Source organism: Meles meles, chromosome 4, assembly GCF_922984935.1.
Source record: "Meles meles chromosome 4, mMelMel3.1 paternal haplotype, whole genome shotgun sequence".
Classification (NCBI taxonomy): domain Eukaryota; kingdom Metazoa; phylum Chordata; class Mammalia; order Carnivora; family Mustelidae; genus Meles; species Meles meles.
The window spans coordinates 107,918,350-107,943,166 of record NC_060069.1 but is presented as its reverse complement, the minus strand read 5'-3'; the positions used below and the strand labels follow the sequence as shown (position 1 = coordinate 107,943,166).

The 24,817-nt window shown below is 39.7% G+C and overlaps 1 protein-coding gene and 1 non-coding gene across 6 annotated transcripts in view; both read left to right on the top strand.

The window, feature by feature from the left end:
• The window catches only part of BBX (BBX high mobility group box domain containing), a 275,675-nt gene that overhangs the window by 11,923 nt on the left and 238,935 nt on the right, over window positions 1-24,817 (top strand). The gene's annotated exons all lie outside the window — the stretch shown is intronic.
• Window positions 8,859-8,967, top strand: LOC123941048. The gene has a single exon (XR_006818148.1). It is a non-coding gene; the product is annotated as a U6 spliceosomal RNA (small nuclear RNA).

The following is a 24,817-nucleotide window of genomic DNA, read 5'->3' as shown; positions in this document are numbered from 1 at the left end:
TTTTTCAGCTTTTGGTGCACCTCTCAAAACTCAGCCAAGTGTAGAATTCTCATTGACTGCAAAGGGAATGTGGGAGAGCATGGAACAAAATGAGAAATTAATTCTCTACATCCAACTGTCAAATTCTGATTATCTTTTGAGTTACGGAAGTTATGTATTTTTTCTTTCTGGTCCCCTCTTCCTTCTCTTTCCTACTCTTTCTTTCTTTTCTCCCCTCCTTTCTCTTCCTTTCTCCCCTCCAAGTACTAACCAGGCCCCAACCCTGCTTAGCTTTCAAGATAGTGAACTCTTCTCTCCTTTTTGCTGTTCTCCTGAGGTCTGTTTGTCTATTTTTTTTTTCTCTCAGCCTTTTGTTGTATTGACTCATTTGCGATCTGTGATACAGCCTATAAATATTTGAGAATAAGTTTGGAATTGAATTTTTTCTTTTTTACCATTATTTGATTTTAGCAGTTTGGTTTTTTGTTTTTTTTTTTTTTTTATTTGACAGAGATCACAAGTAGGCAGAGAGGCAAGCAGAGAGAGAGAGAGAGGAAGGGAAGCAGGCTCCCTGCTGAGCAGAGAGCCCAACTTGGGGCTCGATCCCAGGACCCTGGGATCATGACCTGAGCCGAAGGCAGAGGCTTTAACCCACTGAGCCACCCAGGCGCCCCCCATTATTTGATTTTAAAGATTACTTTTATAGTTTTGAGTCATTTTAGTAATTATCACTGGCCATATAATAAAGTTGTTAACATACAAGTTTGAGACTTACACGGTTCCCTACAGGTAAGTGTCAGTTAGGGAGGGATTATGAGGAACCTTTAACAAGGCTATGTGAAGCAAAGTAAACTCCTTCTCCAGTCATTTTTTTTTTTTTAAAGATTTTATTTATTTATTTGACAAGCAGAGATCACAAGTAGGCAGAGAAGCAGGCAGAGAGAGAGGAAGGGAAGCAGGCTCCCTGCTGAGCAGAGAGCCGGATGCAGGGCTCCATCCCAAGACCCTGGGATCATGACCTGAGCCGAAGGCAGAGGCTTTAACCCATTGAGCCACCCAGGCGCCCCTCCTCCAGTCATTTTTGTGTTTTAGGATGATAGGATGACTACACAGGTTCATTTATATTTAAGGGAAAGTTGAAAGCAGATTTTAGAAGAGTTTCCCACATACTGTTTTACTTTGTTGGGGAGGGGAGAAGATAATTTGTACTGAGGGCATCCATAGGAAGCTTAAGTTTGACTTACACTACTTTATTTTTCACAACTTTCTGATGAGAGGTAACTCTATTTTAGTGACGAAGAAACCAAGTGTTAAGTAACTTGTCTGAGGTCACACAGGTAGCAAGAGACTCTGCCAGGCTCAGGAGGCCTGTCTGCAGTGCTTCAGTCTCCTGGGCTTTTTCTGTATTTCCTTGCCTTTAGGGCCACATTCCAAGAGGTTAGAACTGGAAAGTGTGGGGCAGCTTTCAGCCAAGAATTCGTCCCAATTTTTCTTTCTCCCCAAAGAGAAATCTTCATTTTGAAGTGATAGGGTTGGAACGCTACTCTCTGTCATTTAAGGGGGGTAGACGAGAAACTCTGTGAACTGGGGCCTGTTGTCAGTTCTCATCAGTGAGGTTATAATCGAAGACTTAAACCAGCCCAAAACTTTTTTTTTTTTTTTTAAAGATTTTATTTATTTATTTGACAGAGAGAGAGATCACAAGTAGGCAGAGAGGCAGGCAGAGAGAGAGGAGGAAGCAGGCTCCCTGCGGAGCAGAGAGCCCGATGCGGGGCTCGATCCCAGAACCCTGAGATCATGACCTGAGCCGAAGGCAGCGGCTTAATCCACTGAGCCACCCAGGCGCCCCCCAAAACTTAGTTTTAAAGTTGACATTTAGTGAACTTTCTTCCTAGTTGGTGTATCTGCTATAGAAATGTCTAATAACAAATTTTTTTTTAAAGATTTTATTTATTTATTTGACAGAGATCACAAGTAGGCAGAGAGGCAGGCAGAGAGGGAGAGAGGAGGAAGCAGGCTCCCTGCTGAGCAGAGAGCCTGATGCAGGGCTCCATCCCAGGACCCTGAGATCATGACCTGAGCTGAGGGCAGAGGCTTTAACCCACTGAGCCACCCAGGCGCCCCTAACAAGTTGTTTTTACTGTTTATTAATTTCTCTGATACATCAGTAGAAATCATTTCTTCTTTCACGGGGAGCTGAGCCTTTCTTTCTTCCTACTTAACCACCTACCCTTCCTTCCTTCTTCCCTCCCTTTCTTCCTTCCTTCCTTCCTTCCTTCCTTCCTTTCTCTCTCATCTTTTAAAGATTTTATTTATTTATTTAACACACAGAGAGAGAAATCACAAGTAGGCAGAGAGAGAGGGGGAAGCAGGCTCTCCGCCGAGCAAAGAACCTGATGCGGGACTCCATCCTAGGACCCCAAGATCATGACCTGAGCTGAAGGCAGAGGCTTAACCCACTGAGCCACACAGGCGCCCTCTTTCTCTTAAAGATTTTATTTGGGACGCCTGGATGGCTCACCGTTAAGTGTCTTCTTTTGGCTCAGGTCATGATCCTGGGTCCTTGGATCAAGCCTGGCATCAGGCTCCCTGCTCGGCCAGAAGCCTGTTCTCCCTCTGCTGTTCCCCCTGCTTGTGTTCCCTCTCTGGCTGTGTCTCTCTCCATCAAATAAAAAAAAAAGCAAAAGCTTTAAAAAAAATTAAAGAATTTATTAGAGAGTATGTGTGAGAGAGAGCATGAGCAGGCTGAAGGGGAGACACAGACTCCCTGCTGAGTGGGGAGCCCAATGAGGGGCTTCATCCCAGGACTCTGGGATCATGTCCTGAGCCGAAGGCAGATGCTTACCTGACTGAGCCACCCAGGCGGCATGAGAAGTTGAGTTTTTCAGGCTGAATATTCTCTAACGTTTTTAATCTGGTCCTTTTTTTTTTTGGTTGGTTTTAGCAAATTTATAGACAGTATATAGTTATATATAGATAGATAGATAGATACCTTACATACTTTTTTTGTTTTTGAAGCATAGTTGACATGATATTGTTGACATATGATATTTCAGATGTACAACATGATGATTTGACAGTTCTTTGCATTACTCAGTGCTCACCACAGTAAGTGTCATCACCATATGTCACTGTACAATGTTATTGTAGTATTATTGACTATATTTCCTATGCAATACTTTTCATTTTGGTGACTGACTTATTTTATAACTGGAAGTTTTTACCTATTAAGCTCCTTTACCTATATAAGTCCGTTTTCCCATTCCCCTCTAATCTGGCAACCACTAGGCTGTTCTCTGTATTTAAGAGTCTGGTTTTTCTTTACTTTTCTTTTTTTATGATTTTATTTATTTATTTGACAGAGAGATAGAGAGCACAAGTAGGCAGAGGGAGAGGGAGAAGCAGGCTTCTGCCCAGCGGGGAGCCGGATGCGGGACTCAGTCAGAGGACACAGAGATCATGACCTCAGCCAAAGGCAGCCACTTAACCAACTGAGCCACCCAGGTGCCTGAAGAGTCTGGTTTTTCATTTATTCATTTGTTTTGTTTTGTTTTTAAAAATTCCACATATAAGTAAAATCATACGATATTTCTCTTTCTCTGACTTATTTCACTTAGCATAATACCTTTTAGGTCCATTCATATTGTTGCAAATGGCAAGATCTCATTCTTTTTCATGGCCATTATTCAGTGGTAGCAGCAGTGGTGGGGGTTGGGGGTCAGGATGTGTGACATTTTCTTTATACCTTCATCTAACAGTGGACATTTGGGTTGCTTCCGTATCTTGACTATTGTAAATAATGCTGCAGTGAACTTAGGGGTGCATATATCTTTTTGAATTAGTGTTTTCCTTTTCTAGATAAGTACCCAATAGTGGAATTACTGGATCATATGGTATTAATATTTTTAATTTTTTTGAGAAACCATACTGTTTTCCACAGTGGCTGCACCAGTTTACACTCCCACCAACAGTGTATAAGGGTTCCTTTTTCTTTACAACCTCACCAGTACTTGTTATTTTATGTCTTTTTGATAATAGCCATCCTGACTGGTGTGACACTCCCGAACTTTTTGATACTTAATTGGTGAATGTATTTTACCAAAGGAATTTACCTATACAACATGGATAGAGTTATAAAATAGTTTTCTGACAATTGCTTTGAAAATAAGTCCCATATGAGAAGAAAAATTAAGCACATTCATGGACTTCATTTCAGAGTATCTGATGATCAGAACATGAATTAGATACAGGATTAGGCAAAAGTTATTATTTTTACATATTAAATAATTCGGTTTAAGTGTTGGTGAGATTCAAGTAGCCAGACCGACTATCCGTTTAATTCAGTGTTCACAGACTGAGTGCCTGTGGGGTGTTGATGCCGACTTAAACTTTGAGGCTAAAGAGATGAATGTGGAATAGCCCTGATCCTTAAAGCAGATGTGGTTTGTTGGCTGGAAAAGTCCAGTAGATGTAAATATCATATAAGTTATTCTGTGCTAATTGTACTAACAGCATGGCATACAGTACTGGAGTAAATACCCTGAAAAACTGGCAAATTCCAACACATGAGTGGGACATTGAAATACAGATGGAGTTTCTTGCTGGTGCAGTGTTTGTCCTAATTGTCTTAGAGCTTGTGAAACTAATTTGGTCCAAGCACTAGAGTGGATTTTAAAAATCAGGCTTGTAAGTTTCATTTGGCTTTTATTTAACTATTAGTGCATCATTTTGTCTTTTGGTCTGTTTTTAAAGGGCCAAGACTTTTTTTTTGGTTAAAGCTTTCAGTTTATATTAGAAAGTTAAGTTCCAGTCGAGTGTTTCGGACTTCTTTTTAATTTATTTTTCCTTTTTTATTTATTGCTATTAACGTCACAGGCTGCGGTGACAAAACTTTTGAAGTAAAAGGAAATGCTTGAGGATTCCACATATACCAAATCATGTTAAAAGCACCTTAAATGGAGTTAAGTTTGAACTAGGCATTTAAACCAGGAGTCCAAATACATGCCAGTAAAAATACTATAAACTACTATAGCTGAGACTTACTTTACTAGTTAGGAATATACTAATAAGACCCATAGCCCAGGTATTAATCACAAAGTGAGACTCTAAAGAGATAAAAATGTGCTTCTCTATCCATGAGAGATTACAGATTAAAAATGATGCCCAGTTTTTCTGTCAGGCAGTTTTCAGATTTTCCAGTGTTTTTATCCTGTGTTTACAACTGTAGTTTTCTCTCATGGTAAGCCATGGCCTGGAGGGTATGCGTGAGTTTGACTTTTTGGGGTCCCTTTTATGCTTAGCGGCCTGGGTCTGGTCTTTGGACTTGATCAGACCTTCAGGATCACTTCTTAATCATGAGTTTTGTGTTTATTACATGTCAGAATTGTGTGCATTTTCACCCTTTTTTTAAAAAAAGATTTTATTTATTAATTTATTTGTCAGAGAGAGAGAGAGAGAGAAGCGAGACCGCAGAAGCAGGCAGAGGGAGAGAGAGAAGCAGGCTCCCTGCTGAATAAGGAGTCCGAGGCATTGACTCATCATTGACTGAGCCACCCAGACGTCTCCATTTTCATCCATTTTTATTTGTGGCTTTCTTTGGTCCTTTCAGGATATCAACCCAGTTTTTATTAAAACTTTGTTTCTGAAATATTCTATACAGTGTTCCAGATGCCACCCTTGGCTGCTTTCATAACAAACAAAATAAGCCAGATCGTAAAGAAGAAGCTGATCTGGGGAAATATTTCTTCATAGGCTCACAACAGTGATAATGAGGCTAATGTTTACATTAAAGCAGCAAAGAGGAACAGAGACACACAGAATAGTAACTTGTGAGTCTTTCTATCTTTGGGCTATTTGGCATCATGGAAGTACAACTATTTGGATCTTAGTATTTGCCAGTCCTCGTGGTAATAATGAACTTCTTTGTAAGTTTTGCTATATGGATTTGCATTCTCATCTCATTTGGTGCTGTATCTTAGTATAGTTGACCCTTGAGCAACATGGGGGTTAGTGGCACTGATGCCTGTGCAGACAAAAATCCAAGTATAACTTTCAACTCCCCCAAAATTTAACCTACTAATAGCTTACTGTTGACTAGAAGGCTTACCAATAACATACACAATTAATACATTATGTATATATATTGTATACCATATTCTTACAATAAAGTAAACTAGAGAAAAGAAAATTTTAAGAAAATCATAAGGAAAATATATATGGTCCTGTCCTATAAAAATCTATGTATAAGTGGACCTGTTCTAGTCAAACCTGTGTTCGGGGGTCAGCTGTAGTCCAGAGAAATGTTCAGATTTGTTGGCAGCCCAGGGTTTTGTTTTGTTTTAATAATTTTTCATGTATAGTCTTTTCATAAATCATGCAAATCAATTTAGAAGTTTATTATAGCTTGAAATATCTTAAAGAATGGGACCACAGGTGGGGACAGAGTCGCATGTGCGAGGACCTGATCTCACATACAGTGATGAGTTTACTACATTAGAAATTGTGATCATGAATCAGTTGTTAGGAAGCGAATTTCCTTTTCTTTAAATTTTTAAAATGTGACCATAAATGTCATTCCCGACATCTATTTCGAATACAACCAGATGGCCTTAAAGTCTAATATATATAGGTCTTAAGAATTTGGATAACTGGAACTTCGTTAAAGGTGTTTTCCTTGAAAAGTTTTGGCTTAATCAGTTTTTCAAAACTGTATATTTTTATTGATGAATTGTAATCTTAGAACGCTTCGTATATATATATATATTTTTTTTTAAAGATTTTATTTATTTATTTGACAGACAGAGATCACAAGTAGGCAGAGAGGCAGGCAGAGAGAGAGGAGGGGAAGCAGGCTCCCAGGACCCTGAGATCATGACCTGAGCCGAAGGCAGAGGCTTTAACCCACTGAGCCACCCAGGTGCCCCTTCGTGTATATTTCTAATTGATCTTCAATTAGCAGTGGCTACTGATTTTACGGATTGAACAAGTTTTACTGTTCCCAGATCCCTTTGTTAAGTAATCAGTGATCTGTGATGTACGCATAGAGGTGCTTAAAGGAGTACGGTACTAATCATTTTATAAGGAAAAGCAGTCTTTGGTAAAGGAAATAATCGTTCTCTGCCTTATCTGTGTGACAGTTCTGGGTTCCATATATTCAGTTGTCATTACTTTATGGAACATGTATTGAGTACCTATAATATGTAGGAATTCCGGGGTTTGCAGAATAAAAAGATAATGGCTCTGGTCTCAGGTTGTTTCTAGTATAATAATGACATACGACGTATGCTAAATCTGGAATGACAGTAAGGGTGTTATACTATGCATGGTGCACAGGGATGGAGTATAGGGCAATAGAAGGTGATCAGGGAGGGTAAATTGAGATGGACCTGAACTTTGGTTGTGTAGCTTAATGTTTAGACATCCTTGCAAAATGCTTTATTGAATCTATCAGAAAGTGAATCTAGTGGACAACCCAGGCTAATCCTACTTGGGCCAAACGGTTCACTCCAAATGTGTCATCACACAAGCCAGTGGCCTGTGGACTTTAAATGTTATTCCCCTCAGTAAAAGAATTTGAGTATATATTCTTGATCTGTGGACATTTATCTTTTTTTTTTTTTTTTAAAGATTTTATTTATTTATTTGACAGACAGAGATCACACGCAGGCAGAGAGGCAGACAGAGAGAGAGGAGGAAGCAGGCTCCCTGCCAAGCAGAGAGCCCGATGTGGGGCTCGATCCCAGGATCCTGGGATCATGACCTGAGCTGAAGGCAGAGGCTTTAACCCACTGAGCCACCCAGGCACCCCTGTGGACATTTATCTTTAAATTATGTATCTACTGGGCTATTCATATATTATGTATTTAAAAATATAAATAGCTTAGGGGCACCTGGGTGGCTCAGAGGGTTAGGCCTCTGCCTTCAGCTCATGTCATGGTCTTGGGGTCCTGGGATCGAGCCCCACATCGGGATCTCTGCTCAGCGGGGAGCCTGCTTCCTCCCTCTCTCTCTGCCTGCCTCTCTGCCTGCTTGTGATCTCTGTCTGTGTCAAATAAATAAATAAAATGTTAAAAAAAATATAAATAGCTTAGAAATAAAAAACAAGACAAACTGAACATAAAGAAAAATTCTAGTATTTTCTTAACCTACTCCAGTGGGCTTTTTCTTGCTCATCTTTTGGAGTTCAGAAACCTCACTTTGGAGACTCTGGGTTAAAATTGGGCAGTGTCACTCCACATTTAGGTTATGTTCTGTGAGAGCAAGTTCTTCTTGATTTTGCTCACTTCTGTATCCTCAGTTCCTAGACGGTAGAGCTCAGTAAATACTGTTAGATGAGTAGGCAGAATTAGGCTGGTTGGTAGGGATGAGGGCAGTCTAGCTCATCATGAGGGATCTGGTAAAAATAGACAATTTCTGTTCATTGTTGCATCTTCTGTACCTGTAAAAGTGCTTGCCACGTAGTGGGGACTAGATAAATATTAGTTGACTGAGTACAGGTATGGACACTGAGTGGTTCAGCATGAAGGATCGGCAAAGGCTCTAGGTCCATCGGCATGAAAAGGTTAAGTTCCAGGCGTCCCTTAAAGCAGGACAGAGTATGGAGATGGACTGAGCTATAAGAGGGCAGAATGATACCGCCCATGAGGGGGTCACAGTGTTAATAAGAACAACACTGAGGAATGGCCTTGGTGACCTTGCATCTTTGTGACCTTCGTAAGCATTACAATCTGGTTTTTACTTTTATTTGTACCCATGGCACCTAGGACACAATATGGCAAGTGATGAATCTTTATTGAATTACTCTGTTTTATACCATCTACGTGCCAGGTGTGGAAGGCTCTACACCAGCTGGAATGGGTCAGCATCAAGATCAGAGGCCTGTGCTCGCTTCGGCAGCACATATACTAAAAAATTGGAACGATACAGAGAAGATTAGCATGGCCCCTGCGCAAGGATGACACGCAAATTCGTGAAGCGTTCCATATTAAAAAAAAAAAAAAAAAAAAAAAAGATCAGAGGCCTGTAAATGAATCCTGCCCTGATTGAAGCAAAGCCAGTGATTCTGGGATTACCTCCTATACAGATGTTTTTAAGCCTTGGCAGTGTTGCTGCACAGAGGTGTGCTCTAGTGACCACAACTACCAGATCACATGTAGTTATTTAGTTAAACATGCTTTTGACATTATCAGTGAAGAAAATGGAGTTTTTGATTGAATTATTTCAAATATGCTATCATCATATTCCTTCTTCCCCCATCACTGAAGCTGGGATTTGTCATGGATCACTCCAACGTATACTAATTAGTACTGATGTACAAATAAACAAAACAAGTAGTTTGCGTTTTTTTCTCCTTTTTTTTTTTATAAGATTTTATTTATTTATTTGAGAGAGAGACAGTGCACAAGCAGGGGGAGCAGCAAGCAGAGGGAGAAGCAGGGATCCTGATGTGGGGCTCTTATCCCAGGACCCTGGGATCATGACCTGAGCGGAAGGCAAATGCTTAACCGACTGAGCCACCTAGGTGCCCTGCATTTTCTCTCTTCTTTTTGGGATCTTATTATTTAGACGTTCTCTTTAAAGGTGGTAGAATTCCAGTTTTGTGGTCATAAAATGAACCTGTCATGCATTTTATTTAGCATTGTCAGAGCGGGGAGAGCAAACATTTCCTCCTTGAGAAGAAGCTGTGGCATTAACTCTTTCCTTTAGAAGCTGACCAGGTGAAGGCATCCTTTGGCCCTGCCACACCAGTCAAGGCATGTACCCCATGGTCCTTCTAGAGTTTAATCTCATTTGGGACACGTTTACTTAAAGCAGTTTTACATCTGCACAATTAATAAATTACTGTGCTCTAATTTCCACTTCTGATGTCTTGCAGTAAACAAAGGAAGTTCCCCTTTGCCCTTACAGAAACAGTTTAGTCGCCCCAGCTCCCTAGAGCTGAATTAAAGTTTCTTCAGAGAGCTCTCCTGCTTTTGTAGCTAGGTCTACAAATAAAGGCTCCAACAGTTAAAACTTTTTTGCTCTCATCCTTTTCCTTATGAAGCCATCAGATCTCTTTACTGCAAGGCTATTACCCTTAAAGGGATAGTAACCGCAAACTGTGTATTGCATTTGTTATTGCAGTCGGAGTTTACTGTGATTTCACTGGCTTCTTTTTTGCTTTTTGTAAAAAAAGGAGGAGCATCCTTATACCCATTTTGCAGATGAGGAAACAGCCTGGGTCAAAGTGCTTGATCCAGGACACTCAGTTTGCAGTGGCTCCGGAGAACAGAACCCAGCATTCTGGCCACTCCTCCAGAGACCTGCCTGGTGTGCAGAGCAGAATTTATTTTCTTTGAACTAAGATTTATTTGTTTTTCTTTTACGTATTTTCAGCGTGATAAATTATTATTATAAATAAATGGAGTAGCAGTGGCATAGACAATATGGTTGTTTAATTAGGAAAATGGGCCTTAAATTTCTGGTGTACTCAAATCTGTGTATTTAAATAAGTGTTCTCAGTTCATGTAGAATGACTGTCCATTTGACATAACTTTTCTAGCAGCTTACATGGAAAATTAAATGCATAGGGACCACACACTGGCAAAGAATTTTCTTTGAAGTGTATATTAGGATTCTTAAGTGAGATTTGGATTATGTATCGGGGCCATTTTTTTTTCCTCGAGATATATTTCTGAAATTACAGTGAAAATTAATTGGAAGATATGAATTGATATCTAGATATTGGAGCTACACCCATTTCTGGAACACATTCATATGCTAATTTGATATCAACTAGTGTTTTCAAAGAAGTGAAGGTAAGTGCTGAGGGTTTTTTCTTTTTCACTTTAAAAGGCATTTAAATTTGGCACTCTAGAAAAGGAATGTTCACAGGCCAGTTAGAGAATTCAATATAGCACTGCTGCCAACCATAAAAGAGAAGATCTTTCTATTCAAAGATTACTACAGGATCAATTATTCAATTAATATTTTACATAGCAGGGAAGCTTTATTTGTTAGGTCTTATCCCAAAGTTCCCCAAGAGTAAGGAGGCTTACGAATTATTTTACTATGGGAGAATGATAAAAGATGATTGCATTGGAGTCCCAGAACAGTTTTATTTAAAAGATTTAAGGTTTGACACAAAAGCAGTTTATTTAGAATATTTATTTCTATAGGTTCCCTTAACTTTCATTTAATTTTTATGATTTGTATCTGAATATTTGTACTAACTTTGCCCCTTGGTTGTAGTATTAATGGCTGAAGAAGAGGTTTGTTAAAGAATTACATTTTGAAGAAAAGCTGGAGCATGTGTTTCTTGAAGGCATATAAAGAGGGTAAGGGTTTAGAAACTGTGAACTTTCTTTAGTTTGGCTTTTTGTTCAAAATGGAGTTTGAAAACAAAAGTCATGAGGGTAATTAGGTAGAATTCCTCCCCACCCTCTGTTGTTAAGCAGCCGACTCAGTGGTCCTTCTCAACCTCGAAACAGCCTGGGAGGAAAGAATTATCATCTCCATTTTAGATGAGGGAATTGAGTCTCAGAGGCTAGGCAGCGTGCCCAAGGTCATTCTTCTGGTAAAGTGGTGGAGCTGGCATTCCATTCTAGCTCTTTCTGTCTAAGGAGGCCACACTCTTCCTCGCTTCCGTCCACTGCCCTGCTGCGTGTTGCACAGGCCATCCGTACCACTGGATAGCGCCCTGTACCGGTCCTGACTCCTGCTGCATTGGAGTGCTGACGCTCCAGCTCAGGATAAAAGTACCTTTTCCCTGTTTGTATTGCTCCGTTGTCACACAGACTGCCACCAAGAGACGTGCTTGTTAAAAACTGTTCCTTGAGTCACTCTAAGCATATAGTAAACATCTACAGCTTAGAAAGTTAGTATTATTAAACATCATTCGAAAAGGTGAAATACCTGTAATTTAAAAAAAACAAATGTTGTGCCACCACATAGAAAAGAGAATAGTTTTTTTTTCTCTTTTTTTTTTTTTTAAAGATTTTATTTAGTTATTTGACAGAGAGAGAGAGAGATCACAAGTAGGCAGAGGCAGGTAGAGAGACAGGAGGAAGTAGGCTCCCTGCTGAGCAGAGAGCCCCATGCAGGGGCTCGATCCCAGGACCCTGAGATCATGACCTGAGCTGAAGGCAGAGGCTTAACCCGCCGAACCACGCAGGCGCCCCTGAAAAGAGATTAGTTTTGAAATTCAGGTAACTTACATCCAAAGGGAACAGTAGAATTTTAGCTCCAAAAGGGATATTGTAAATGATCTTAGACTAGTCTAATCCATCATTTTAAATTGGAAGGAAGCAAGGCGCAGATAAAAGAGTAGGACCTAGGCCATGTGAGTGGCAGAGCTGGAACCAAAATGCAAGACTTCAGGTTTGGTGTTTTGCTATATAGAAATCTGTTTAGCACCAAAATGAGGTAGAAAATATGTTTCATCAATTGATGGCACCACTTTCACATCAGGAATATGTGACTTTTCTTTGTGTTGGTTTTTGATACCTGGCAAAAAGGATCAAAGAACTAAATGTCATTTATGTTTAACATAAAGCTATATGCAATGCATTATACATATTAACTTCAAAATAATTTTATTATCTTGCTAGTTGACGTCTAATTTATTTAGTAGTATAACATAATTTTGTTAGCTAACAGATAGTAAACTGCAGCATGGCCGAGGCTAGCTCCCTGTGTCCTGAAAACAGAGGAAGAATTTGCAAAACAATAACACATTGTTAAATGGCACGCCAGTTTATCAAATGCTATCAAATGCCGTAAGTTTATTACAGTGTGGTCTTAGAAAAACCATCCCAGCCTTAATAGTAGCTCATCCTCGTCTTAAGCAAAAGGACCTTTCAGGTTATTCTAGGGCTGTTTGATTTTGTTCTATCCACGAAACTATCAACTGCTCATAGCTGTTGTTGATGAGGAGAAGGAAGTTTGTAAAACCACAACAGATTCAGTTGTGAGTGATTGAGCTGATTTGTGAGCTGGGACGCCTCTTGGTGGCCTTGTTAAGAAACTGCTATAGTGAAACATCATGACCACACACCCTGTCACTGACTGAATTCACTCAAATGTATGTGGACTCAACATTAGTGAATTAGGACTCTAGATGATATTTTCAAGGTTGGTATTTTTACGTTTTAATTGGGAGAAATGAACCTCTGCGCTGCATTTCAGGGGGGAAGCCTGGTGTGCCTTATCAGAGCTCTGCTTCTGGGAGTTCACCTTGGGGAGTGGCCATCCTCTCACTCTGACCTTCCAGAAACAGAGTCAGGGGGTCCCAGAAGCTGCTAGCTTCCTTTGCTTCTTTGTGTTAGAAAGTTAGAAAAAAAGATACCCTTTTCTTGAGATATTGTAGTTCCCAGTGTTGGAAAATTGTCACAATACATTGATTTTCTCAGGACAAGACACTTTACTGCCTTCTGGCTGGGCATTGTCCTAATAAATACATAGATCTGTATGCTCTGATGTAAGTGGCACCCCCTAGGGTTGTGCAGAGCCCAACCTGCCCAGCTATACATGGAGACCCTGTAAGCAGTTTTATCCAAGGAGATCATGTCTTCAGATATCAGATATTAAGACATCACATCAAATCTAGAAATCTGTAAATACAGTTCTTGAGTATAAAATGCTAGTTATTTATGAAACCATTATTTTAAAAATCATAAACGTAATAGAAATGAAAAGACTGGATAATGGAGGCATTTCTTTACTTCTGCAGTGCGCTGAGAAGGCTCTGTATTACACATTCCTTGGCCCATCCAATTTAATATATTTTCAAAGTTCGTCTGTCTTTTAGAGTTCTGATTAAAGAAGAAAATTTTCTGACCTTTATAAAGGAGCTTCCCTTTATTAGATAGGTGCAGTAATAGAATGCAGAATGACTTTATGCATCCACCTCTTTTATCCATCATTAAAAGTTAATTGTCACATCATGTAAGTGCAACTTGATGGGATTTTTAACGTACCAAAAATTGGCAACCTGTGATGAGGAAAGTATGCTCTGTGAGGACTTGAGTTGAGAACGAAAGGAAAAATGAACCTTTTATAAATCTTAAGTGGCAGCTAAATGGAAATGAAAGCTTTTAATTTTTTTTTTTTTTTGAGAATGGTGATAGCAGATTAATACCTTATGTTTAGTTGGAAGAAGGTTTCAGAATGCAGCTTGTCTGACTTTTGGGTGGTGGTTTGGGTGACTAGGGATTGTAGAAGTTTATTTAATCTCTAATCCATTTGGAAAGATAATAATGCATTCCCTATCTTTGTGCTGGTCCCTGGAATTATTGGCTTAATAGGAGCAATAATTACCTTTCTCATTCTTATTTAAGGAGTGCCAGTTGGTGAGATATTCAGCAGGAAATCCATTACCCTACTTATAGTCTGGTGCTTCCCTGGTTGAGTTTGAGTCTTGCCCAGTAGGTAGTGATGATGCATTAAGTAGTTAAAACCATGATTGTGCTGGGCCTTTCATTCAGCTCAGTGACAAGACTGTAAAATACCAGAGGCCAGAGAAAGATTTTGAAACAGTGCTCTGTTACCAATCCTCATGGTTTGGGAAAGGGGCAGTACAGTGTCGCTGGTTTGTAAAGAGAGTGCTTATTTACAGTATCTTAAGGTGTTAATTATTTCTCATAGGAATATTTCATTTGAAACCTCAAGGTAATCCTTAACCTTTTACTTTTATTTGGGTCCTGTTGGGCAGTGACTAGGTTTCCCCCACTGTAGTACCTCACCTATTTGGAGCTTTCCTGCTGTATTCCTGACAGATTGATTCAATAATAAGTTTGTTGGAATTGGCACCTTTTTCTGTGCCTCTGAAAATGAGTTCTATTTAAGACCTGGGAGCCACTGATCATCCATATTTTGATTCTTCAATTCTTTAGACTTTGCTGAGATGACACTTGTTCTCTAGTCATCCCTGCCCATAAATTAACAGTTTTTAAATTTTAATTATATTATTGTCATAATTTTAGGAAATGTTAGTGTGAATAACTTAACGACTTTTAAATCTCTTCGTCAGAACATTGGTTATTGGGCGCCTGGGTGGCTCAGTGGGTTGAGCCGCTGCCTTCGGCTCAGGTCATGGTCTCAGGGTCCTGGGATCGAGTCCCACATCGGGCTCTCTGCTCAGCAGGGAGCCTGCTTCCCTCTCTCTCTCTCTCTGCCTGCCTCTCTGTCTACTTGTGATCTCTCTCTGTCAAATAAATAAATAAAATCTTAAAAAAAAAAAAAAAAAAAAGAACATTGGTTATTTGCTTACTTTATTGACTAAATAAAACCCAGATTTCTTTCTTTCTTTCTTTCTTTCTTTCTTTTTTTTTTAAAAGATTTTATTCGAGAGAGCAAGACAGAGCAGAGAAAGAGCATAAATGGTGGGGAGGGGTAGAGGGAGAAACAGACTCCCTGCCAAACAGGGAGCCCACTTCAGCCCATGACCCAAGCTGAAGGCAGATGCCCAACCGACTGAGCCACCCAGGCGCCCTAAAATTCAGATTTCTTAGATTTTATGATATACTGGGCCCCATTAACTACAGCATTACCAAGTAGCTTTAGTGACAGATCATTTTATTTCACATGAAACTGAGAATTTTTGCAAGAAACCCACATCCTTGGGGCTCCTGGGTGACTCAGTGGGTTAAGCCTTTGCCTTTGGCTCTGGTCATGATCCCAGGGTCCTGGGATCTAGCCCTGCAGGGCTCTCTGCTCTGCAGGGAGCCTGCTTCCCCTTCCCCCTCTGCCTACCTCTCTGGCTACTTGTGATCTCTCTCTCTCTCTCAAATAAATAAAATTTGGGGGGAAAAAAAAATCACATCCTCTCTTAGATTTATTTTTTTTAACCTTTTTAAGTTATGAAAGGATTGGAACTTTTGGAATTAAGTAACCAAAAACATATTTTTATATTTTATTTTATTTTTTTTTTTTTTTAAGATTTTATTTATTTATTTGACAGAGAGAGATCACAAGTAGGCAGAGAGGCAAGCAGAGAGAGTGAGAGGGAAGCAGGCTCCCTGCCGAGCAGAGAGCCCGATGCGGGACTCGATCCCAGGACCCTGAGATCATGACCTGAGCCGAAGGCAGTGGCCTAAACCACTGAGCCACCCAGGCGCCATAGTAATCATAATGTTAATGCAAGGAACATTTTTTTGGCTAAATACACCTTATTAATTTAAAGTGTATGTATTCATTAGGGGCACCAGGGTGACTCAGTCGATTAAACGTCTGCCTAGGCTCAGGTCCTGATGCCAGGTTCCTACTCACTGGGGAGCCTGCTTTTCCCCCTCCCTCTGTCTGTCACTCCCCCTGTTTGGGCACCCTCCCTGTGTCAGATAAATACATAAGATAAAATAAAATGTATAAATTAGATAGAATTGATCATGATATTTGCAAGCTAGTTGTCCTGCCTGGCCTTTCATTCAGCAAACATGCAAAACAATCTTTATTTCATTACAAATGTGATATAGTTTTAGAAACTGAAAGTAACTTATGGTTCCTTTATATCCCTACAACTCCTGCTATGTTTTCAGAAGGAAAAATAATGATATTGATTTGTTGAGTAACATCTTACCCAAACAATTTCTGTGTTGGTCTATTGTAACTGCTCTGCTGGTTTATTTATTCTGACTTGTGGGTAATGAGTATTTCAGATAAACTTAATAATCAAGATATTTTGTGAGTTTTTTTTTAAGATATTTTGTGAGATTAATCAATGCTTATTTCCTTGCTTTAAAAATGTATAAATGCTATTTAAGTAACAATTATCTAAACAAACTGTTTTATATTATAATGAGACAGTACCTGAAAAGTATTTTTTCTGACAACATAAAGCATTCTCTTGGATGTTTTGTTAAGATTTATGCCCTTAAATCTTAGCTGTAGTTAGGATGATGGCATAAATAATATACTTATCCTCCAGACCTTTAAGAAAAGTTTGGACAGAATTTACGGATAGTTCTAAAACATCTTTAGGAAATTAATGGGGATCATTCACTAGATACCTGTTCTCTGAATGAAATGATGGAACTTTGTCTTAAATTCATATTATTCTAATTATGTCTTACATGCCATGATAGTACCTACTGCAATACCTATCATGTAAAGAGGGATTTGGAAGTTACTTTATGGATGAATGAAATGTAAGACAGAATGTAGTGTTTTTGCAGGCTCTTCTGACATAGAATTTTAAGATCTCATCAGATTTTTCCCAGATTCTCATGAAATCATTCCCAGTTGGTTTTCTTTTTGTTTTCTATTTGCCCTACCCTTCAGGAAATAAGTAAGATATGACATTAAATATAATGCGTATTTACTACCTATTGTATGTCAGGCACTCTTCTCACACTTTCAAATATCTTCATTTATTTTTTTTAAAGATTTTATTTATTTATTTGACAGACAGAGATCACAAGTAGTCAGAGAGGCAGGCAGAGAGAGAGGAGGAAGCAGGCTTCCCGCTTCCCGATGCAGGGCTCGATCCCAGGACCCTGAGATCATGACCTAAGCTGAAGGCAGAGGCCTAACCCACTGAGCCACCCAGGCGCCCTCAAATATCTCACTTTAGTTAAAGATGACAACAGATCTTGTTGGTAGATAATAATTCATCCATTCTCCCCCTACTTCTTTCTTTTTCTTTATTTTCTTCACAGATTTTGGGATTGAGGCTCTAAGAGGGTGAGTAACTTAGCTAGGAGCATACACAAAGCACCAACATCTAAGTCCAAGGCCTGTTTCCTTTCACATGTCCTCATTGATGCAGGGCATCTTATACCCGGACTCTTAATTTCTGATTTTTGAAACAGGTTTTTTTTGTTTGTTTGTTTTCCATTTGCTGGGCTCTCTCTTTTGTGATTAAAAGCTGAGTTCTGGGCCTAGCCAGACTCTTGGAAACCTAATTAAGTTGGTCTTTTAATATCTACCTGAGAGGCAGCCTGGTATAAAAGTATTTTCGTGTCAGACAGGCCCCATTTGAATGTCATCTCTGCTAGCCCTTAGCTGCGTGACTTTGGGCCCAGCTGTTAACCTCTTGGAACTCTGGTTTCCTCATCTATAAACAAGAAAAATAATAGTTACTTTTTAAAGTTATTTTGAAAATCAAAAGATATAACCTATGTAAAGCAGTCAGGTGCTTTGCACATAGACTTAGCTATAAATTCAGACCTCTTTGTAAAAAACACACTTCTGCTTCTGTTAGATGTATTCAGTGTATCTGTGTGTGTGTGTGTGTGTGTGTGTGTGTGTGTGTTTTTAAGATCTTATTTATTTATTGAGTGAGAGAGGGAACACAAGCAGGGGGAATGGGAGAGGGAGAAGCAGGCTTCTCACCATCCAGTTGCCCCAAGTGTATCTGTGTTTACATCTATATTCGTTTGTCTGTTTTTAAGTCTAACAAATAGTGTTCTTTATACTCTTTTATATATGGAAAAAAAATGGCCAGGTTCAGAAAACAAGTAGTTTTTTCAGGCGTTGGGAGGAAATCCTGATAATAGATAATAGTATACACTTAAAGATAATAAAAGAATTGTAGCATTTATTTAAGAACTATTTATTGAGCTCCTCCTATGGGCTAAGCTCTCTTCTGGTCTCTGAGACTATATTACTGATAATAAGATACTTTAAAGATGCCGCTTGAATGGTTGGGTACCTTCTAGTGGGGAAAAAGAGTGAAATAAGTAAGCTGTATGTTCAATGGTAGTAGTATGGTAGCAGAAAAAAAAAGGCCAAGGAAGGGGAGGACAGAGTGTGTGTTCTAGTTTTAAACACAGTGGTTTGGGATGAGGGAGGGGTCATGCCCTGTCGGGAGTTGTGTTCGTCCTGGAGGGGCTGATACAGAGATAGAGAGCGTGCTGTTGACCTGAGGAATGTTCTCTTCCAGGTCCCGGGGGTCATCTTCTGCCCTGGTTTAGAGTGCTTCTGGCACTCTTGGAGATGTTCTTTACAGCATGAAAGGTGGTACAGAAGTCCGTACCTAGTGGCAGGCTTTTGGGGAATCTGCTGTTCTGCTTGGAAGAGGATGCCTGGTACTCTGGATGGCTTTCTCTGTAGCTGGCAGATTGAGGGGCAGACTGTGTGCATGCCTTGCAGCTCAAGACTCATATATACTTGTTTCAAGATTTGTGTTTGAAATTCCCTGATAGTAGTCTTCCGTACTGAGTAGAGTGTCTTAAGCAAGTGTGCCATCCTTAGCTGCCTTATTTAAGAAATATATATACTTAATACTTAATGGAGGGGTACATTGAAATTTGAAAATAATCTAGGAAGAGTCAAGACAGGGAGAAGTAGTGTTGAGCTAATACTTTCATTTCTGAAACTCTTAAGAGAATAAATACTCCCTTCTCTCACTCCACATTCTTTTTTTTTTTCACTCCACATTCTTTATAGATCTATTCTTTCAAAATATTTATTGAGCATGTACTATGTTCTAGGCACTATGTTGCTGAGAAGATAGGGTGGATAAGGTTATATCCCTACTCACTAGGAATATATACAGTTAGAAGGGAGAAGAAATAGAGAAATAACCTCCTTGTGAGACAGTGATCGGTCACTCTGGAGATGTGGGGACAATATGCTAAAAGGAGGTCAGATGAGGGAGCGGTCCCATTGGACTCTATTATTATGGAGGTCTTCATGGAAACTTGAAATGGGCCTCGAAAATTGGGTGAAACGTGGACATGACCCCTGACCATGGGGAGATGACCTTGTTTGGTTTTGTATTTATAGTAGGTGGTACAGAATAGGCTGTCAAATATTTGTCAGATTTACTTAATAAAGGGGAAAGGGCAGTCCTGGTGAAGGGAGCACCAAGAATGAGGACATGCCAGCAACTTGGAAGCGCAGGGGGCTTAAGGAAAGGTTCATTGCAAGGGAAATAATTGCTTCAAAGTATATAGGTGCCCGGGTAGTTCAGTCCGTTAAATATTTTGACTTGTGATCTCAGCTCAGGTCTTGATCTCAGAGTTGTGAGTTCAAGCCCTGTGTTGGCCTTCCTGCTGGCCATGGAGCCTCCGAGTCAGATCCTAAGGGTTCATAATTGCAGGCCAGGTAGTTCAGGCATGGAAGCAGACTGCTTGGCTTGCATCGTTAACATTGGAGCCAGGGGTTCGATGGGTGGTAGGAGCATCAGGTGAGGAGACTCTTAGAATATCAGAGGCTGGAAGTAATTAGGAACTGGTCTAGAGTAGGCTCGGGGACTGAAAAGGCACAAATGGAGCCAAGTGATATTTGCAGGCTGAATTGACAGCACACTGAAGTACTTCAGCTGTAGCTCTGTGGAGTGATGGTGAATGTCTCCTTTTGCTGTAGGAACTCCTTTTTAAAAAATGAAAGCATCGGGTCATGATCCCAGGGTCTTGGGATCGAGCCCCACATCGGGCTTTCTGCTCAGCAGGGAGGCCTGCTTCCTCCTCTCTCTCTGCCTGTCTCTCTGCTTACTTGTGATCTCTGTCTGTCAAATAAATAAATAGAATCTTTAAAAAAATAATTAAAAAAAATCCAATCAGATTAACTGGAACAACTTTTCTAAGAGTTTAGCATTATCTAAGTCATGCTTGCAAGAGCCTTTCTAAACGCTGTGAAAGCAAGACAGTGTTAAGTAAAGTTATGTCAATGCTTAGGTAGTTTACAGCGGAGTTCAATTTTTATATACTGTAAATACATTTTTATAGTTCTTTGGGGCCCTTTGTATGTTCTGTGTTAAAAATACGCACACACACACACACACACATCAGGGAAGGAGAGAGGAAATACAGAAATAACCACGTATCAGTTACTTATTTGATGATGCATCTTGAGTCAGTAATGTAGCCCAGTGATAACACTTGATGTTTATGTGAAAATTCTTTATGGTCATCAGTTTTATAAAGTACCTCCCAAGAAAGCATTTTGGGGAGGTTTTCTTTCTTCCTTCCTTCCTTCCTTTCTTTTTTTTCATTTAAAGGAACATTTAGAATAATAATGGGGTTTAAGTTTTATTTAGTGCAATACATGTAGGAAAACATTCTTTAGGAAGTCATAGTAGCTTTGCCTTCCCATCTAGCACAGATGTAGGAGACTGTGAGAAGAGACCATATAAAAATGTACTGGGTATGATCTCTTTCCTTCTCGCATCACAGACCTCATTGATACAGCTGTGTGTTAGGGTGTAAGTACTGAAAATTGATAAACCTGATTCCAGCCCTGGCTTTTGCACCACCGAAATATGTTACCTATGCCAGACGTTTTGTTTCAACAGGCCTAAGTTTTCCCATCGCTGGAATAGGGACTGGGCTGGAATGATTAGGGAGGCCCTTCCCAGGGTAAAGGCTTGTGACTCTGACTTCCAAGAGCCACAGGGAAAGACTCTCCCACAAACAGTGACAAATTGTAGTTCAGGTTATTCAGTATTCTTCAGAAGTTTTCTTGGCTTGTATCTTTTTTCATGTCAGAGGCTGAAAGGCCCATGGTTACCTTTGTGGGAAAACATTGCCCTTTTCTGAGTAGAGTGCAAGACGTGGGAAGACGCCCCCAATAAATAATTGCTGCATTTCTTTCAGCTGTGAGAGATACTAGCGTGTTAGGGATTACTCTTGGACTTGATCTGATCCTCTGCTAATGTTAGAGAAGCAGTTGAAACAGCTCTTGCTATATTCAGAAGTACACTCTTAAATGATGATCACAGAAACCTTTACGTTCATTCACCAAACATTTATTGAGATCCTGCCTTTTGCCTGGCTGGCATGGTATTAAGCTCCAGGAATATAAAGGAAACAAAAATAGGTACCTGCAGGGCCAGCTTCCATAGTAATAGAGAAAACAGGCAGTAAGAACTTGGTATGAATAGGTATTACTCTAATATTACAGATGGAAAACTATGAAACTGAGTGACTATCCTCTAAATTATAGTTAAAACTGTGTTTTTAAAGACTGTCAAATCTGTACAGGTACTTGAAAAAAAAGATAATAGGACTGTCTCTAGCCCCCCCCCCCCCCCAACGAAAGGTTCTTTATCTTGAAGTAAGATAATGAATTCTCATCTGAGTTTCTTCATGTTTCTCTTATTCAGGTCTGAAGAACAGGGACATTTTAGCTAGCCTGAACAACTATGATGGAAGGCAGGGAGATGTGCATTCCCTAAGGATGTCGCAGCTCCAATTATTTAGGGATTTATAGATCAAAGCCATTTTTAGTAATTTTTGCTGAGGTGGCAAGGACTTCATTTTACTCACTCTTTAAATTCCCTGTATTTCATTTGACTTCATAAGGAAAACTATTTCAAAAATTTTATTTTGAGTGGCAGAATAACCTCAGATTGGTAAGGATCTGCTATGCGGAGTTTGAAAGATCTGGTCGGTAGTGAAAAGTTTGACTTATTTGGTATTTAGACATCCCATTAAAATGGATGATGAAAATTCTCAATGTTTATACCGATAGATTATAACCATTTTTGTATCTTCTGTATTTATAATAATAATTGCTACTGTTTTATTGAGCAGTTTATACTGGACAATGTGACAGGTATTTTAAGTCATTTAATCTTTATAGGAGTACTATAAGATAGATATTATTATTTCCTATTTTACCGGTGGAGAACCTAAGACTCCAGGTAGTTGAATATCTTATCCACTCAGCCATTTCTGTGCTTCAGGATGTGAATTCTGGATTTGGACTCTAGTCTCGGTCCAATCTGCCCCTGTGTATTTACAGTTAATGTCTAGGCCTGTGCCTTTTTTTTTTTTATATATATTATTTATTTATTTGACAGAGATCACAGGTAGGCAAGGAGGCCGGAGGTGGGGGGCTGAGCAGAGAGCCGGATGTGCGGCTCCATCCAGGACCCTGGGATCATGACCTGAGCAAAGGCAAAGGCTTTAACCCACTGAGCCACCCAGGCACCCCCCCCCTTTTTTTTTTAAAGATTTTATTTATTTACTTACTAGAGAAAGGGAGAGAAGAGTGGTGGGAGGGTGGGGAGGGGCAGAGGGAGAGAGAGAGAAACAGTCTCCAGCAGACTCCCCGTGGACTACAGATCCCAACTCTGGAGGTTGGGGGGGGGGGGGCTCCATTCCAAGATCCTGAGGTTGTGAACCCAGCTGAAACCCTGAGTTGGTACTCAACTGGCTGAGCCACCAGGCACCCCTAGGCCTGTGCTTTTTAAATGCATGTGCTAAAGGACAGATTGGTTGGATGAGCTTTTTGCCTGTGAAAGCAGCGTGAGGAAGGAGAGTCCTTGGGGCTTCAACAGGAGAGGTTCATTTTAGAGGCTGACATGGTGATCAGAAAACATTCGCCAGCAGGAGAGCCCAAGACAACTACAGAAAGATACTCCTCATATGCTAAAGTCAAAGGTAAAAGAAGAGGTAAATAAATGAGGCCTTCAGAGGTTGCTTAATTACTGCCCCAACTAACGGCTCCCTGGTTGACTTTTGAACAGTGGGAGTCTTCTGAGTAGGATCTAAGAATTTACATTGTTCAGAAGTCCTGCAGATGACTCTGATCTGGGCAGATGCTAGTGGTGTACCAAAGAGGCACGCTCCGGAGTAAAGTGGATGAAATTCGGGACTGTGGGATCCAGACCCAGGAGTGCTGGCTATGCACAGGGCAGTTCCTTTTCTGAACAGAAGAAGAATAAGGAATAAAACAGACAGTGGTGGGGGACTACTGATGACAGATTTGAAGTATTATTCTTAATTTTTAAACACTTAAGTGGCTGTTATTCATGGAAAATAAATTGATCTTTTTCTCTCACATTTTCTGTGTTTAAAGTTGGTCTATCTTAAATGACCTGGCATCCAAAGAGATTTTGTTGCAAATAGACTGATACCATTTCTCTTTCTTGGCACAATGTTAATTTTAAGCAAAAGACATGGTTACTTACTCAACATATACCCATTTTGTTACTTAATTTTTGTAATTATTCTATTTTCATTATGTCTTTAATTCTGGAACACTTATTTTCTAGATTTCTAACCATGGTAGACTTGTTTTTCAGGAGGATGGTAGTATTTTAGGTTTGTGTGTCCGTCCCCGCCCCGGTGCTCTAGACACGCGGTTAGTATGAGGACTGTAGATGTGTGGTTCTCTCTTACAGTTTGTAAATACCTTAAACTTGGTAACAGTAATTTTTTTTCTCTCTCAAGTCTTGAGTCATAAAAAAACAATGATATGGAAGTGAATCTATGGGTAGGAAATCCAGAAGTAATATTGAGTTACTGATGGGACTATCTTGAGGCCTTTTTATCCACAGCAATGATTATAGCATCATTTTTACCTTTTCCATATTGTATAAGGCTCTCTACCACATAAAAGCTGGAAATAAATCCATACAAATGACTGAGAATGGCTTTATCTTAACATGGCAATCCATTCTTTTAAAAAATACCTGTGTTTCTGCTTTCTTTTCAGAGTATGTATGCTAGACCAAAGCCTGTTTGAGGTTTGGTTGCTCAATTTCCCATCCCCTGTCCTACTCTTTCTACTTGCATATAGATTAAGTTTTGAGTAGGAGGAGTCAAAACAGGGTAATTTGTCCAAACCCTATAGTACAGTTGAAATATTTCTTTTGTTTAAGGTTTTAGATGTGTCCTGCTCACAAAGGAATTTGTGGATTGCCAAGGGCACTTTAGCAAAGGAAAGGCTATGTATGTACAAAGGTCAAAATAATCCACATAGACCCTGGAAGAAGCTTGGAGAATGCTTATCTTTTTCAAGAAGACACTGATTGCTATGATCATAAAAGTTCAACAACAGAAATATTCCTCAGAAAGCAGAAACTGAATGAAAAATACTGTCCGCTCATATTGAAGAACATGATCCTCATCTTCTAGAATACAATATGCATCTCTAGGTTAGAAAGATGGGAGTTAAAGAAGCCCCAAGGAAG